Source organism: Triticum dicoccoides, chromosome 3B (genome assembly GCF_002162155.2).
Source record: "Triticum dicoccoides isolate Atlit2015 ecotype Zavitan chromosome 3B, WEW_v2.0, whole genome shotgun sequence".
NCBI lineage: Eukaryota > Viridiplantae > Streptophyta > Magnoliopsida > Poales > Poaceae > Triticum > Triticum dicoccoides.
Genome location: NC_041385.1, coordinates 604,424,474 through 604,443,138, shown reverse-complemented (window position 1 = coordinate 604,443,138; position 18,665 = coordinate 604,424,474). Strand labels below are relative to the sequence as shown.

Genomic DNA, 18,665 nt, shown 5'->3' with positions numbered 1-18,665 from the left:
TTGGGATACTTTGATTGATATGCACGAAGGTACCGACTCCGTCAAGGAATCCAAGTTGGATGTGCTCCAAAGTCAACTTGACAAGTTCAAAATGAAGGATGGTGAAGGTGTCGTTGAAATGTACTCTAGGCTTGCTCTTATCACAAATGAGATTGCGGGCTTAGGAAGTGAAGAGATGACCGACAGATTCATCATCAAGAAGATCCTAAGAGCATTGGATGGAAAATATGATACAGTGTGCACATTGATCCAAATGATGCCCAACTACAAGAATCTCAAGCCAACGGAAGTCATTGGAAGAATTGTTGCTCATGAGATGTCACTCAAGGATAAGGAGGAACTTCACAACAAGTCAAGTGGTGCTTACAAAGCCTCATGTGAAGCCCGTACATCATGAAGTGAGAAAAAAACCTTCAATGAAGAATTGAGCTTAATGGTGAAGAACTTCAACAAATTCTACAAGAGTAGAAGCAAAGAAAGAAGCTCTAAGTCAAGGTCCTACAATGACAAAAGATCTTCCAATCGAGAGCGCAATTGCTACAATTGTGGGAGACCCGGACACTATTCCAATGAGTGTACGACACCCTACAAAAGAAGAGAAGATTCTCCCAAGATAAGAAGTAGAAGAGAAGAATCACCACCAAGGGAGAGAAGGAGTAGAGATGATCGTTATGAAGGAAGAACATTCCGGAGAAGCAAGGATTCGTAAAGGAAGGACAAGTCATCAAAGATCTACACAAAACGAAGACATCAAGCTCATGTTGGTGAATGGGTATCCGGTTCCGACTCTGAACATCACTCCGAGAGAAGCTATCACTCCGACTCCGAACATACTCAAGATAAAGGTGTTGCCGGTCTAGCACTTGTGTCGACCAACTCCTATGACATATTTGATTCACCAAATGAAGGAATTGGAAGATGCTTCATGGCCAAAGGCCCTAAGGTAACACACCCTGAGTATGTTGATTTCAATAGTGATGAAGATGACTTGTTAGGTGATGATGATTTACTTGTTGACAACTCTAGTGATGAATACTATGATGAAACGTCAATTAATCATGCTAATCAAGATAAAACGAATGGCAATGATAAGGAGAAGATTGAGCATCTAACTAAAGAACAAAACACTCTTAAGTTCGCTCAAGAAACTATCTTAGAAGATCATCGAGAACTTTTAAGGGCTCATGAGAAGTTACGCTTTGAAAAGCTCAATCTTGAGCAAGAGCATTAGTTCTTAAAGGCAATGAATGATGATATCCGTAAGAAAAGTTCTTCTTACATTGCCAAGCATTTACTCTTATCTACTTACATGCCTCAAGTCAAGTCCACTAACAAGAACAGGAAGGATTCTTCCTCTAGTAGTAAAAATAATCATGCTAAATCCAATATTGTTGCTTCTAGTAGTTCTCTTGATTCCACTAATGATTCTCTTAGCCAAGTTACACTTGAGCAAGAAAATAGCTTATTGAAGGGAATTATAGAGAAAGGTGTTTACAAGAGCCTTGCCGGGAGTAAGCAATTCGAGGAAATTGTACGCAAGCAAGGAAGACACCGGAAGAACCAAGGTGTTGGTTTTGAACGAAAGTTCAATGCCAATGGAGTTGAGTGGGAAGAAGGTCAATATCCCAAGACGAAGTTTGTACCTCAACAAGAGAAGTATGATCCTACTTCCTTCAAGGGCACACAAGCTCAAGATGATCTTCCACCACAAGAACACAAGCACAAAGGCAAGGACAAGCTTCAAGAGGAGATTGATGCATTTGAAGAAGCTCCTAAGGCCTTGGTCAAGTGGGTTCCCAAGACTATGTCAAGTTTTACTTCATCAAGTACGACTACAACTCCAAGGATTCCCATAAAGATGATGTGGATCCCGAAGAAGAAGAACTAGAGAGTTCTTGAGGGTGACTCTGCCAACATTCTTCACTCATATCATTATGGCAAGGAAAAGTGCAATCAACTTCCACATCTTGCACTAGTTCAAGGAGTCACAAACCCTCTTGTTGGTAAGGCAAGGGACAAGGTAACCTAACGCTTTCATGGACATCATATTGTGTGTGCATCACTCTATGTTTATGGATATACTTGTTTGCTCCTTGTGGGACTAACCCATGTAGGTATTGAAAGTGCAACTCACTCAAAAGGATTGCTCCAAATGATCTTCATCAACATTGAGCATCCACATCTTCAACACCTACATGAAGTCATCATCAACAAAACCCAAGGTTAGTTCATCCCTCTTAGGGGGGATCTCACATCTAGGGGGAGCTTAACTCTAAGAATTGAGTCAAAGCAACTCTAATGGTGTGAACACATCAATGCATTATGTAAAAGTGGTGACCCCACTTGAGCTTAAATGATGAGTATGACCTATGATCAAATGTTCTCATTTGACTCCTAAGTCAATATACTCATATATAGATGACCTAGTCATCGCCAATTGTTTGATGGATACTAGAATTGGTTGTGCATGCTTTGCCACATATTTCATTTGCCATTTATTGTGTGAGCATGTTGGTTGCATATTTTACTCATTCGAGGACATCCACTTGTTGCTTTGATTGATTGGCTTCTTTTTCTTTTTGCCAAGTGGATGAACAAGAATGCCTAAGAACCTTCTCTAGCTATCTGTGCTTTTCTTGTCTCAAACTCTATTCATGCTACATCACAAAATTTGATCAAGTCAGATTCGAACCACTCTATGTGAGGAGCACTTGGAGTCCCCGATTCGTCATGGACTTAAACTTACAAAAATTCTTTGTGAGTTTCGGTCTGATCGATTCTTCCATTTCGGTCATACCGAGATCACTAAGTCGATCTAGGTTTTCAATCTCGGTGCAACCGATTTAAACTTTTTGGTCTCACCGAGTTGCTGTAACTGTCAACAGTTATGCATCTCGATGCCACCGAGTTGTTCCACTCGGTCACACCGATAGGGTCGGGCTATATATGCTCATGGGCAAAAATTTGGAAACCTTCTCCAAACTCCTTCGCCCGCGCATAGCTCGCTCTGCCTCCAAGGTCTCCGGATCGTCGACTTCATCGCCAGCCGCCTCCAGTCGCTGGTCTCCGTCACCATCAACGGAATTCATCCCCGCCGTTGCTGCCGTAGCGAGTTCATCACCAAACTAGGGTATGGACTCGATCACAGTGCTAACCCCGTCCAATTCCTAGCACATTGTGTTCATTATGATTCTTGCCACGATTGAAACGCATCTATCCAGTCAAAACAATCCTTAGATTAGATGTAATTTGAAAATTTAGGGTTAGGTTTCCGCCGAAACCATCTCGGACCCACCGAGTTGACAAACTCGGTCCCACCGATTCGGCTAAGGCCATTGCACAAGTGATTCTCGGTCTGACCGAGAATTGCGAATTGGTGTGACTGATTTTAGAACTCTGTGAAACCCTAGCAGTCTCAGTGCCACCGAACTATGACTCGGTCTGACCGAGTTCACTAGTTTAGGTTCCAAAAGCTGCTTCGGTATCACCGAGTTTGCAAATTGGTTGATCCGAGTGGAAAACTAAAACTAAGTTTTTGAATCATTCTTTTGCAAAAATCTCTGCATTTTGTGATGCTCATCCATTCTATCTCAACTACAACTATTCACAGGGTTAGCAGTCAGTGTTTGCAGCATGTCAGACCAAAGTGACAGCCAGAACAGGGAAGAGGAGCAGATTCCCATGAGTGAGGGCACTAGTCCCTCTAGCACCTCAGATGATGGCAGCAGGAGCACTCCTAGCAATTTTCCCAAAGCAGCCACAAGGGCCAGAAGGAAGAGAACCTCAGACTCTGAGGATGAGGACTATGTGGTAGCTAAAGATGAGGCTATTTCCAAGAAGATAGTGCTCAAAAAGGAGTATGGCTCAGCTAAAACTACAAAGCCTGGACTGAACAGGAAGGTCCCCGCCAAGAGGACTCCTATGCTGAAAGTCAGAGCTTCAACTCAAGAACCTGAGAAACCTGATCCCAAAGAGGTTGTAGCAGGAGGGAAGAAGAGGAAGGAAAGGGTCAAGAAGACCATGTCCAGAGTTGTTGGACAACCTTCCATGATGGAAGAGGAGGATGAAGAAGAGGTTGCTGCACCAGCACCCGAGGCACAAAAGCTTATGGGTGATGCTATAAGGTCAGGGGCTGCAACATCAAAGCCCAAAGAAGCACCCAAAGCTGCCTCCAAGGCCAAGTCTGCACCTAAGAGAAATACCAGGAATATACCATCTGCTGAGAAGAAAAAGGCCCAGTGCCTGAAGTTGTTGAGGAAGAAGAGGATGAAGGACAAGTTCTGAGGAAGCTGAAACCCAAGATTCCAGACCACAATGATGCTCATCCAGTGGCTGAGAATATGAAGCTGAGGAAGGATGTAGGGCTCGGGCAGTGGAGATTGTATGATCCCTATGCAATCATAGAAGAACTGCTGTTGATTACAGGTTCCACACTAAGGAACAACAGGATTTCTATGAGACTGTGATGTTGGATAAGAAGCCCATAGTTTGTGATATGAGGTGGGTAGACTGGAAATACATGAAGGAAAATGAGGATCACTACCCAGGAGTGTTTGACAGCTTTAAGGCTTGTGGAGTTGATGAGTTTGTTGGACAAAAGTTCACAAACTGGAATATGAGCTAGTAATGCAATTCTACTCCACAACTCACTTTTATCCTGATGGCAGAATAGTCTGGATGTCTGAAGGTACAAGGTACCAATCAACTATTGAGGAATGGGCCAATTTGATCAATGCCCCAGAGGAGAGTGAAGATGACTTGGATGTCTACTCCAAGAAGAAGAAAGATCACAATTCAATGTCACACATGTACAAGGAGATCCCAGACAAGGCACTTGAGACTTTCAAGTTTGGGTATGTCCATTTTCTTCTGTTAGGGCTACCAACGATCAACTAGATCCTAAGGCACACTCTCTTGCCCAAGTCAGGTGACCACAACATGATCAGAGGGCATGCAATAAACTTGCTACACATATTTGATGTGCCACAGAAATTAAAGGTCATGAGCCTCATAGTTGAGACTATCAAGAGGACAGCAGCAGACCATAAGAGAAGTTGTGGGTATGCCCCACAAATCTAGGAGCTGATCAACTCCAAGATGGGCATAGGAAAATACTTGTTGGATAAGGAACACTTTGCTATCTATCCAGATTTTGAGGACAATCAAGTTGTCATGAATGAGAATGAACCATCTTCAGTGCAAGCTCAAGAGAAGAAGGAGAAAGCAAAGAAGAAGGCTGCCAAGATGCCAACTTTAGAGGAGGCATCTGAGTACTTTTTGAAGAGCAAGCAGGACCAGCTTGGTTACTTAATAGCATCAACTCTGACGATTGAGAAAGGGTTGGCCACCCTAACTCAAAACCAGGAGAGCCTGGAAAGAATCATGGAACAAAAATTCTATGACCTAGATGTGAAAGTAACTGAGATCCAGTCAGTTGTGGAGCAGCTTCAGGATGACATGCAGGAGAGAAAGGGCAGGACAACCACTGATGCATTTCCCAGAGTGCCTGGAGCTCAGAGATCAGCTGCAGAGCCTGTGACAGACACTAGAGCCACTTCATCTGCATCAGCTAGAGCTCCAGTGCAACCAGCTCCAGCTCCAACTCCTTCAGCTCCATCCACATCAACTGAAGTCTTCGTCCAAGGAGCCATCTCTACACCACCACCTGAAGATCAAGCCTAAGAGATGAAATATTACTATGCATTTTCTATGAACTTTTTGGTAACTTGTTGCCAAAGGGGGAGAAAAGTGTATAGATCATAGGCTTCGAGAGAGAGAGAGAGAGAGTTTGCTTTTGTTCTTTCTTGTCTTCGTGGTTGAACTTTATTTGCTTTTGCTTGCTTGAGATACTATGTTATTGCCTGTGAGACATTGATGATCATGTGTTTGATCATAAGCTACATTTATGCTTGTTAGATGACACTATCCCATTTATGTTTATATGATCATTCACTTTGCTTGGTGATGAGTGCATGTATTCAATCTTTATTATTTTGAGCGCTCCACCAAGATGTATGTGACATGGAAGAGTAACCCATGAGCCTAACTCCTTGTGCATTTGCAGTCCAAAGCAAATCTTAAACTATGCACAAATTTAGGGGGAGCTCTTGCTTATCACATACTTCTCAAAGCGACAATGTTTTTCAATCTTATTATCATTTGTCGAAGCTTTGATCTATATGTTGTCATAAATTACCAAAAAGGTGGAGATTGAAAGTGCAACTATCCCTAGGTGGTTTTGGTAATTCCTAACAACATATAGCTCATTGAGCTAATACTATTTCAAGACAAATATTTCAGGAAAAGCTCAATGAATGGCATGGCATGGATGAGGAAAGTGGATCCCTCAAAATACTAAGGATAAAAGGATTGGCTCAAGCTCAAAAGCTCAAGAATCTACATTTTATATTTTAGTGATCCAAGATCACATTGAGTCTATAGGAAAAGCCAATACTATCAAGGAGGGATGAGGTGTTGCTTAATGAGTTTCTTGCTCCACAGTGCTTAGTGATATGCTCCAAAAACCCTCAACTACTTTCTCATATCCACATATGACCCAAACCTAAAGTCAAACTCGGCCCCACCAATACTTTCTATCCGGCGCCACCGAGTTCAGATGTCATAGCCACTGCCACAAACCCTAGGCAAATCGGTCTCACCGATAGGGATCTCGGTCTCACCGAGATGGGATTGTAATCTCTCTGTTTCCCTTCGTAACATTTCGGTCTAACCGAAGTGAGCGATCGATCCCACCGAGATTGCAATGTAAACTCTTTGTTTCCTTTTTGTAACATTTCGGTCTCACCGAAAGGAGCGAATCGGTCCCACCGAGTTTACCTGACCAACTCTCCGGTTAGCTTATTACCAAAATCGGTCTCACCAAGTTTGTGTAATCGGTCTCACCGAGATTACGTTATGCCCTAACCCTAACCATATCGGTCCTACCGAGTTGCATGTCGGTCCCACCGAAAACCCTAACGGTCACTAGGTTTACTAAATCGGTCTGACCGAGTTTGTTGATTCGGTCCCACCGAGATTGGTAAATTGTGTGTAATGGTTAGATTTTGTGTGCAGGCTATATATACCCCTCCACCTCCTCTTCATTCGTGGAGAGAGCCATCATAACAAACCTACACTACCAACTTACCATTTCTGAGAGAGAACCACCTACTCATGTGTTGAGGCCAAGATATTCCATTCCTACCATATGAATCTTGATCTCTAGCCTTCCCCAAGTTGCTTTCCACTCAAATCTTCTTTCCACCAGATCCAAATCCTGTGAGAGAGAGTTGAGTGTTGGGGAGACTATCATTTGAAGCACAAGAGCAAGGAGTTCATCATCAACACACCATTTGTTACTTCTTGGAGAGTGGTGTCTCCTAGATTGGCTAGGTGTCACTTGGGAGCCTCCGCCAAGATTGTGGAGTTGAACCAAGGAGTTTGTAAGGGCAAGGAGATCGCCTACTTCGTGAAGATCTACCGCTAGTGAGGCAAGTCCTTCGTGGGCGACGGCCATGGTGGGATAGACAAGGTTGCTTCTTCGTGGACCCTTCTTGGGTGGAGCCCTCCGTGGACTCGTGCAACCGTTACCCTTCATGGGTTGAAGTCCCATCAACGTGGATGTACGATAGCACCACCTATCGGAACCACGACAAAAACATCCATGTCTCCAATTGCGTTTGAATTCTCCAAACCCTACCCTTTACATTCTTGCAAGTTGCATGCTTTACTTTCCGCTCCTCATACACTCTTTGCATGCTTGCTTGAATTGTGTGGAGATTGCTTGACTTGTGCTAAGATAGTTAAAATCTGCCAAAGACTAAAATTGGGAAAAGGTTAAGTTTTTAATTGGTCAAGTAGTCTAATCACCCCCTCCCCCTCTAGACATACTTCAAGGTCCTACAACCTCCTTTTTTAATTCTAGAAATAACCCCACGCGAATATCGAGGTGCTGGTTACGTAGAACAAATTTCCTGGAGTTTGTGTTCAACCCTCCTCTATCTCTCTTCTCAGCCAGCCAGCGGACGCGCGGAGCCCATCATTTGTTTGCTCATATGCGGTCCCACATGTCAATGAAAACGCAAGAGGACCCACTGAACCTGCACATCTTTCACCTCAACGTGCTGGTGATGAAAAATAAATCCAATAAAGATCTTTAGTGGCCGCTTTTGGAGTTACTCAAGAGTAGTAAGATTCTATTTACAGTTTAACCCAAGATGCACATCATGTGGCTTCAACTACCACTCTATTTTCTTGCATGACATGACCTGGATGCTGGATGTCCCACGTGTCGACAAAAGGAGGAAGAACCCAACCAAATCTTCGGTTGTGCTCTTGAATTAGACTAGTTGTGCTAACTTAAAAAAAATTATTGTGTAGAATGGATGCAAGTTTTGGTATTGGGAAGAAGAGTACATCGATATATTGATAGAGCGCAATTTAGTAGATGTTCTAGCACTTTTAGCTAGCATAGAGGCTAGAGATGAGACTAGTGCACTTGTTGATAGAATAGAGGCTAGACATGAGACTAGATGCGAGGAAGCAACGTCTACTTATTTACACTCGAAGAAGAAAGAAGCACGCAAGATCGAGCCTCCGCAGATCAACAATGAATGCATCGAGAAGGCACTAATCCAACTTATAGGAGCAGTTATGGAAGTTGGATATCTTCTAAAATGTATTCTTGTGGTTCTTGTTTTCTTTGGTCTTGCTTGTCTAGTCAAAACTATCATTGGAGTTCATGCAAAACGGAGGTCTGTTTGGGGTCATGCATTGGAGTTGGCCTTACAAGTGGGGCCGCAGTTGAGGAAACCGACTATCGGCAAACCCCTACCTCGCCCGCCGCGTGATGGCTGTGTTAGAGACACGACGAGGTTGAAAGAGATTGCTCGAGCACGGACTCCAAGAAATATGGTGTCAGATTGAAGTCGTGCTGGTGGTGTGTGCCGTACTCCTGGACGTGAATGCTTGTTCTGGCCCATGCCACACTACTACTCCTAGTACTTATATAGTACTAGTAGTATCGAGGATTCGAGGTGCTGGTTACGTACAGCAAACACATTAACATATGGCCCACCTCACACTGTGGCCAAATTTCCTGGAGTCTGTGCTAGGTTAAAAAGTGTTCTTTGTGAGGGTGGGTGGCTGGTCTCAAGTTTAAAACTTGTTGTATTACGTATATACGTAGAGATAGTGCATCCATTCTGAAAGTTTGAACCCAAAGATCAGAATGCAATTTCTAATGGACTCATCCGAGGACCTAGGATGATGGGATTCGTAGCTACAGTAAAAACACCCGCCTGACGCGTGAAGCATGTGAAGCTAGTACAAATAATGTACTACTATTGTTGATTGGCCTCATCTGATAACCTGTTGCAATGCACGTACAATTATGTATTCGGAAAATATTTTTTTGCCGCGTCGCAGTACTCACTCAGAGAAGCGACTCGAAAGCCATTCATAAATTTAGTAAGTTTATCACAAGCATATCATTTTATTACATACAACAGGTCATCAACCCACATCGACAACAAGGATACATTATAAATATTAAAGTTCTCATCACACAACAAATAACAAGCAATGAAATGAACTTCAACTCAACCTATCCTCGGCGTTGGAAACGCTTGCTTTGAACCACAAGTGATTCTCTGGGACGGGCCATCTATTGTCGATCTCGAGACCAACGCAGGACTGATCATCCAGGCTGAAGCGGCCTACTATATCAGTACCAGGGTAGGGAACCACCGAAATGTCTAAGGTATAGATACAGTTGCTTCTCATAAATGGTAGTAACATTGTGTCAACAGCAGTTGGATCGCCTTTCACCATCATCGGATAGTTTTATCCAAGGAAGAGCGAGTTTTCTCCAAGACTATCAATACTGTACCAGGGAGAAGGTGTTGGTGCTAGCACACTAGTATCCATCCCAAATACCGTGAAACGAGTGTTAGAATAGGTCCGGAGAGTGCGACCATGGGAGACAACACGTGCTCCCTCAGTAGTAACAAACCCAGTGCGCTGTATATAGACAAGAAGAGGTGATCCATTGGAATTAGTTGCCAGGCGCCACTGAGTATATAAGTTCTGCTCATCCTCATGCTCGTGATCATCACCATCATCATCTCCCCCTTGGTTATAAAATTGTTCAAGTATAGGTGGTGGAATGTTCATAGGACCTTGGAAACACAAGAAGAAGGTTAATTAGTAAAGGGAAACTTGCTAACCCACATGCATGTGGATGAAACAATTATAATTACGGTGGAAGACAAACGTACCAAAACTACGAGGACCCATTCAAAAACAGTGTGATGAGTGGTGGAAGCAAACACAAGACCCTCGTATTGAATTGCATCACAGTACAGATCCGTGTATAGAAACTGATTTTTGAGCAATATCCATCGAGTCGAACCACAAAGGACGGCAACAAGCTTGCCGAAGATAGCAACAACTTCATAGTTCTTGTAATTCCAAGAGCGGTTGGGAACTCGACAAATTGCTATCTTCCGTAGAAGACAGTCACCATGATCATATTTGAACGTGCGTACAATACCGGTGTGCTCAAACTCTGGGCACTCTACTGAGATTTTTCAAAGTGGAACCCGGTGACGAGTGTACACATTCACAAGTTCCCACTCGCAGTTGGAACCAATATAAACAAACCAATCTCAATTTGTGCCTGCCCAAGCCTTACCCTCAAGCGATGGCATCTTAACATCACACGTATCATTATCAAGCGGCATCAACTTGCACAAGGCGAGGCCTCCGTCGTCCCCGCGCCAGTCATCAGGGTTACGGCGAAGAAGGCTGGGGAGATCAAACCGCTCCTTGACCCTTGGGTTCCTTGTAATGATGTTATTAGTTGAGTCAAGAATGGTCTCGAACGAACCTGCCATGCTAGCTGAGGTGATGACGTCGCACCGATCAATGAGTTCCTGCACCACGTCATCTTTCAGATCGAGGCAAGAATAACGGGGTCATTTCCGGCCTATTCCCTCCATGGAGAAGACGATCGAACAATGGCATGAGGAAGGGTGAAGGCAAATGGAGGAGGGAGGAAGAGGGTGCGACAACAGTTCCAAATCGAGAGGTAAAGGCGAAGAGTCGGTGCACGGTTGCCAGTTTGCCACGGTACACGAAGAGGCGCCCCGGCCTACACGTCCATTCGGACATACTAGTACTAGTAGAAAAGGACTCGCCATCATCTCACTGACATGTTGGAATGGGCCCACATGTTAATGAAACATGGTGTGTAATTTCTCGTGCAAAATGCGATCTGGCCACGTTGGCCCGAGGTGCTGCATTAGTTTTTTTTGAAAGTTTGCCGCATTAGTTATCGACCTTTATTTTTTTAACATACAATCTGTTTGGATAACTCCTGTGGTCATCACACGTGAGTGGATATATAGGTGGGCTAGGTGGGTAGGCGGTTGAGCAGGCGGCAACAATCTGAGTGCTAAAAGAGTTGATCCAATGCTTGGTTTTGTTTGGATTTTCCAACTATGACCATTGGATAGAGTGAATCAATGGCTTACGTTCGAAGTTATTCTCATACTATAGAATTTTTGATTCAATTGTTGTGCTGGTACAATCCAATATTCGCATGTGGTTGTTTCTAGAGTAAAAAGGAGGTACTAGTACTTACTGTGGGAAAAGTGAGATGATGGTTGATTCGCCCGAGCAACTTATTACTGTGGGAATATGGGAGTACCAGCGGATTCAAGGAACAGAGAAATGACGGTTGCTTCGTCCGAGCAACTTACTGTGGCGAAGGTGGGGCTCTGTGATTTGACTGCTCAATAGTCATTACTACTGCAGCACAATGACCAGGGTAAATCCTTCCCTGCAGTTGTGTTGTGCACTCAATATTGTTGCATGGCAGGTGGAGCCGGATGAAGGATGTCCAACATGTCGGCGAAACGAAGTTGAATTGTTTCTAGCATTGCTATCAATCCATCAGGATTTGTTTATATGTATGCATAATTTTAATGAAATTGTACTATGATGCTATGAAGGTTTCAACTTTGGTTCCCACAGGAAAAAAAAGGTTTCAACTTAGGATTCATGTGTCTTGCCTTGAGATTATCTCGTTACAACATTCCATCAAATATAAATGAAACCACCATGGCTACCATGGCTAATGCATCTCAATGGTTCGCAGATCAGTGCCAATATTCACATCAGAATTGAAGACAAAGTTGTGAGAAGGTGTACAAATAAAGAAAAATAATAATTGATCGATGTTGTTCGTAGGCATGGCTCCAATTCCTTGGCACAGTGTTCATTGCTTGGCATCTAGTTTCACCCAGCTCTGTAGCCAAAAAAGAGGTGTATGGAGGACACCACAATCCGATCATTTTGTGCAGCTCCACTAAAATCGAGCAGACCATCCATGTTTGCAAAAATATCCAGTCAGTGTGATTACAATAATAGTGGAACTAGATGATGAAACATAACACACATCAATAGAAGCTGATCACCTCTACGATCTCCCTTTAGGACTAACTTCTCGTTGGAGAAGATTAGGCACGGAGTTGGATGAGGAGGATAGCAAAACCAATCTCCCTTTCTGCAGTCCCACGGAAATGTAAAAACGTTGGCCGTGTGACTTTTTGGCGGAACTGCACAAAACACTCTTAAGAAAAAAGTGATTTGTCCAGTTCACCAAAAGGTCGCAATAGCAACAAGGTGAAAATGGATAGCCCTATTTGCAAAAGGAGGTAGAAAGGAAACAATTACTGCCCAATAACACGAGTTGAAGACACATACGCCGACAAAAAATAAGCATATTCCATGTAATAAGGGAAAGATAGCACATGGTGGTTTATCAAAAATGGTTTGAGGACGAGATTGCAAGATGGAAAGTACGTCGGTTGAGATACGATTTAAGCAAACAACTAAAGAAGATCCACATGCGGCAACGTGGGAAGATGGACAATGGAGCAAGGCCAGAGGAAGTTGTACCTAAGGGTCATCGGGATGTTACTAGGAGGGCGTCGGCTTCCCGGATCTGCCCATACTGCAACATCGAGCAAGTGGCGAAGGCCCTACTACGCCGAAGCTTGGTCAGAGAGAACGGCGGGTACCGCGGATCGGGACGTGCTGCCTCAACACCGTCGAACAAAGAGACGATGCACATCCTCCCTTTCCATCGGCAGACGGGATGCGGCCGGATCACTGACCAACGCTAAGAGAGAGAGGCCATTGCCGCCTTGTGTGAGATGGTGTGACAAGAGACAACCCCATTTTTCCATTTTCCCCACGGCAATCGTTTTATATTCTGTACGTGCCATTGAGGAATATATAACTTTATTTAATACTAACGTGTCAAGTCGAACTTTGTTCCGTCTAGGCATGGTACCCGACCCTCCTTCTAGTAAACAACCGCTACACGCATCAAATTATCACGTGGGCTGCCTTTTCGTACAGAAACGAACTCCACCGTGTACCCGCGCGGGTGTGGCTGGGAATGAGACGTGAGTACGTGTGTCCTGCGTGCACCTCTTCTTTAGGTGCAGGTGCGTACGTGGGTGGGTGTGAGAGAGATGGTTTGTGCGAAACAGAGGCAATGTGTTGATGATATCTCAAACAGAAAAACCTAGCATATGCAATGTGTGTGAAATGGAGTCATGGACATGAGATATCGATAGAATTGAAAACAGGGATGAAGTGTGTGGCTGCGCGATCGATAAAGAGTGCCATCGAATTTGTGCTTACCCACGTCAAAGATACAGGGCGGCTGGCCTACTAGAATTTGAGAGGGCAGAGGTGCAGTTTTTCTCCGTGGCATGGATACCTACCTACAACGTTTGACTATCGGTGTGTGGGGGGGAGGGGGCAGAGACCGATCGACTAGTACATGTGTGGGGAAGGATAGTGACCTAGCTATGTATTGAGGGAGATTGATCGACATCCATGGATATGTGTAGCAGAGGAATAAGGTTGGGAAAAAGACAAAGGTAGAGCGTCGGAGGGTTGGTGGTGGAGTGGCGTCTCACAAATGGTGGGAGAGGCCTGCTAGACAAATGGAGGGTACGAGTGCAATATCAATAAGAGAGAGCGGGGGATGTCTGTCTGTCTATGCACGTGCGTGTGAGAGATGGGTCGAGAGGTATGCAAGGATGATGAGGGGAGATGATATGGTTGTGGTAAGCATACGTAACTACATAGGAAGATCAACCGTCGTGTGTCCGAGAAAGGGAGAGACATAACTAGCGAGGTAAGTGTATCGGTGCGTGAGGAAAACGAATTATACTCGACTTGGCTATATGTAGGGAGATCAGTTCGTATACACGTCTGCATGTGTTAGAAGCAAATAAGGTCCGGAGAGACAGACAGGGGGAGAGGGGTGCAGCTAGGAGGTGGTGCGAGAGGCCTACCATGTGGAGGGGGGAGGAGCGTGCGAGTATGAGATCGATAAAAAGAGGGGCGGGAATGTGCACCCGCGTGGAACCGTATTGGACATAGGGGGCATGGACGATGAGAAGAGAAGAGGGGGAGTATCTATATGTTTGTTGTAGGCACACTTGGCTAGAGAGGTATATCGACTGGTGTGTGCCGGAAAGAAGGAGCCGGGGGCCTACACACACTGCGGGTGGACGACCTAAAGAGAAATAACGAACGTGTGCGATAGAGGGGACGCTAAGGGTGGGTGAGAGGGGGGCAGGTGTGTGCATGCACGATAGAAAGTTAGCGCTAGCTAGCTACAAATAGAAGAGGACCGTGAAGGTGTAAAAGACGAACAAAGATCATAATTCATTATAAAAAAGTGGATACGGATACTTGAAGAACATATCATAATGTAGAACATTGATTATAATTTGGGCTAATGTGTGGCTTTTGCAGCTCAGGTCTAAATACTTGTCATAATGTAGGGGGCGGGGCACTATACTTTGTGTGATAAAAACGGTGAACATGGTTTAGAATATGAATATATAGTTAGTACATCAAATGTACTATTATTTGGAATCAACATCAAGTGTACTCAAAAAATAGAATTCGAGTTCACGTAGAACACATAGTTCATATCTATCTCTATAGTAATCATGTGGTGTGTTATTAAGGTAATACACGAATGATGGTTGAATTTGGCAACAATCATGATTGTAGATTCTTATTGAAATAGAGAAACGAATTCAAATTCAGTTCGAATTGCAGCGTAGTATAGACATTTGGAATGCACTAAAATGTTGGTATGAGTAGGTTACATGCATTATACAGCAAGCAAAAAAATTTAATTGGACATAACATGGATTCATACTCCCTCCTTCCATCTATATAGGGCGTAATGAGTTTTTTAAGACCGCCTTTGACTATTGACAAGATTAATAGTGCATGACATGCACAATGTGAAAATTATATCATTGAAAGAACCTTTCATAGACGAATTTAACGGTGTCACTACTAGGAAAATGGCTATAGATGGGATTGACACTAATGGCGCACCAGAAAGATGGTGTGCCATTAGTATATACTAATGGCGCACCACAATCTGATGCGCCATTAGAGTTTAAACAACTAATGGCGCACCATGCTACGGGTGCGCCATTAGTATCAAATTTTTTTTTAACTAGTGCGCCTGTCCAAACATACTAATGGCGCATCCCGGCAAAGTGCGCCATTAGTAGTTGTAACTACTAATGGCGCACTAGGCAGCAGGTGCGCCATTAGTATAGAAATTTTTTTTTTGAACTAGTGCGCCTATCCAAACATACTAATGGCGCATCCTGCCCAAGTGCGCCATTAGTAGTTGTAACTACTAATGGCGCACCAGGCAGTGGGTGCGCCATTAGTATAGGATTTTTTTTTGAACTAGTGCGCCTATCCAAACATACTAATGGCGCATCCTGCCCAAGTGCGCCATTAGTAGTTGTAAGTACTAATGGCGCACCATGCAAGAGGTGCGCCATTAGTAAGTGGGCAGCAACAAGATATTTGGGACAGCCTCTCCTACCCACATACTCACTTTCTCCCCACTTCATTCTCTCCACCTCCTCCTTGTCTCGGGTGCCTCCTCTTTTTCACCTCATTTCCACCATAGATTCATTCAAATTAAGTGGTTAAATTACCTTGTTTTAATAGGTAAGTAAGGGGGGAAGCTATATTTAGGTTGTTCTCCTTACAACAATGTGCACATGCACTTTTTACGGCCTAGCTAGATCTATGTATGTTCGTGGTGTTGCATATGTTTGTGGTGTTGCATATGTGTTTGTGTTTGGAGGTGTACCGGTATTTGATATGCGATAGTTGCCAATATTTTGCCGGAATGTTGATTCATTTCCGTTTCGGCGAGAATTTTGGCATTAAGCATTCTTTTTGGTCCTATTTTTAGGGAAGGTCATGCCAAATTTTTGTTTGGTTCTAAAATATCGTTTTGCTCTACCCCGCAGGCGACCATGGTCCGCACGATGACCGAAGGCATCGTGAATAGGTTTTTGAGGTCCGTGAAGGCCGAGATGCTTCAAAAGAACGAGACGGAGATAAGATGTCCGTGTCGAAGATGCAAGCTGAAGAGCCTTATTGCGGACCCGGATTCCGGGCAGGTGCGGGACCACCTGCTGTTGCGTGGTTTCATGGATGGCTATCGGTGGCAAGGTGATGAAGATGACTACGAAGTCGTCCATGCGGGCCGGGCAAGAAATGAGGAAGGGCAGCAAGACAACCACCGCGGCTCGGGCGGGCGAGAAGACGAAGAATCCCCAGGAGATGATCACGACTGTGATGCTGTACACAGTCATCATGTAGAAGATGCAGGACATGATGATGAGGAAGATGCCGGAGCAGGTGACGGGCATGATCATGAAGATGATGATGCCGGCGGAGCAGACGACGCTGGACCATCGATGGGCTGGGTGCAGGACCCTCATATTCAAGAGCTGCTTCTCAAGCAGACGGATAACGCAAGAGCTGCCGCCCGAGAGAAAGCCAAGATGGATCAACTTGAGTTAGACGCGGTTACTCCATTGTATGAAGGATGCAGGCCCGAGGATACCCGCCTGAAAGTAACGCTCATGGCCCTGGAGATGAAGGTAAAACACAAAATGACCGACGCATGCTTCGACGAGAACATGTCATTCTGGCACGAACGTCTTCCCAAGGGGAACAAGTGCCCGACCAGTTTGGAGGAGGCGAAGAAAATCGTGTGTCCTCTAGATTTACCGCACGTGAAATACCATGTGTGCATGAACAATTGCATCATTTATCGGGACGAGCACACGGAGTCTACAATATGTCCGGTGTGCGGTGTCACTCGATACAAGAAGAGGAAGAAAGCTCCTCGAAAAGTGGTGTGGTACTTTCCGATCACTCCTCGTCTGCAGCGGTATTTCGCGGATCCTAAGGTAGCAAAGCTCCTACGTTGGCACGTGGATAGGGAGGAGAAGAAGCGAGAAGATGACGCAAATGATCCGGAGATAGATAAAAAAGACAAGATGCTGAGTCACCCTAAGGATGCGAGCCAGTGGCAAGCATTGAACTTCGAATACCCAGAATTTGGGAACGATCCAAGGAACATCGTGCTGGGCGCGAGCACCGATGGAGTCAATCCGTTTGGCAGCCAGAGAAGCACACATAGCACCTGGCCTGTGTTTGTGTGGATGTACAACCTTCCCCCCTGGTTGTGCATGAAGAGGAAGTACATTCACATGAGTATGCTAATTGAAGGGCCGAAACAACCAGGGAACGACATCAATCTGTATCTGGGGCTGCTGAAAGAGGAGCTTGACACGCTGTGGAAAACGCCAGCCAATACGTGGGACGCCGCAGAGAAAGAATATTTCCCTATGAGAGCCGCACTGATCACGACGGTGCACGACTATCTCGGTTACGGAGCTGAGCTACGCTGGAGAGAAGGTCCCGATGTTCCGTGTCAGATGGGACAAGAACGTCATAAAAGAAGACCGGTATTTCACCACCATGGTTATACCCGAAGCCAAATCCAAGACCGCGGGCGCAAACTTCACCGCGAAAAATGAGCCATGGGTACTGGCTTCCCAAGTGGACCAATGCTTCTTCATTACCGACCCGCCAAAGCCCAGTCGTGTTGTCGTGAGGAGAGGCAAAAGGAAGATCATCGGAATGGATGGAGTAGCCAATGAGCAAGACTTCGACAAGTACGGCGACCCGATGATCGAACATGACGACGATGATGAAGTAGCAGCATACACCACAAGAAGAAGCAGGACCACCCTACCTAAAGGACGTCCGTTCCACAGAAGAACTCCATTTGCGAAAAAGAAGGGCAAGAAGATTGTGAACAGATAGCTAGCTAAGATCGATTGTATTTAAATCGTAGCCTTCATTTCTCGATTGTATTTCATGGGTACTTTTTGAACTATCATGAATATTTTTAAATTTCATGGACACTCGATCTCGATCCCGCTCCATCTCGATCGCTATCCCACCTTGCCAGATCCGGCCCCCCTCGCCGCCGAGCACCCCCCAGTCCACCGGCCGCCGCCGCCGACCCCCCGCACCCTCGATTCCCCTACCCAACCGCCGCCGCCGACCCCCCGCACCCCGCGCACCGTCTTATAAAAAAATTAGTATCAAACAGCTTTTTAAATGCTACTGTCTTATAAAAAAAATATTACTGTTATTATTTAAACAAGTTTGAACATATTTAAACACAAATAAGTATCAAACAGCTTTTTAAATGCTAAAAAAAA

The 18,665-nt window shown here is 44.7% G+C and overlaps 1 pseudogene; it reads right to left on the bottom strand.

The window, feature by feature from the left end:
• LOC119281644 overlaps window positions 1-18,665 on the bottom strand; it is an 86,812-nt pseudogene that overhangs the window by 20,598 nt on the left and 47,549 nt on the right.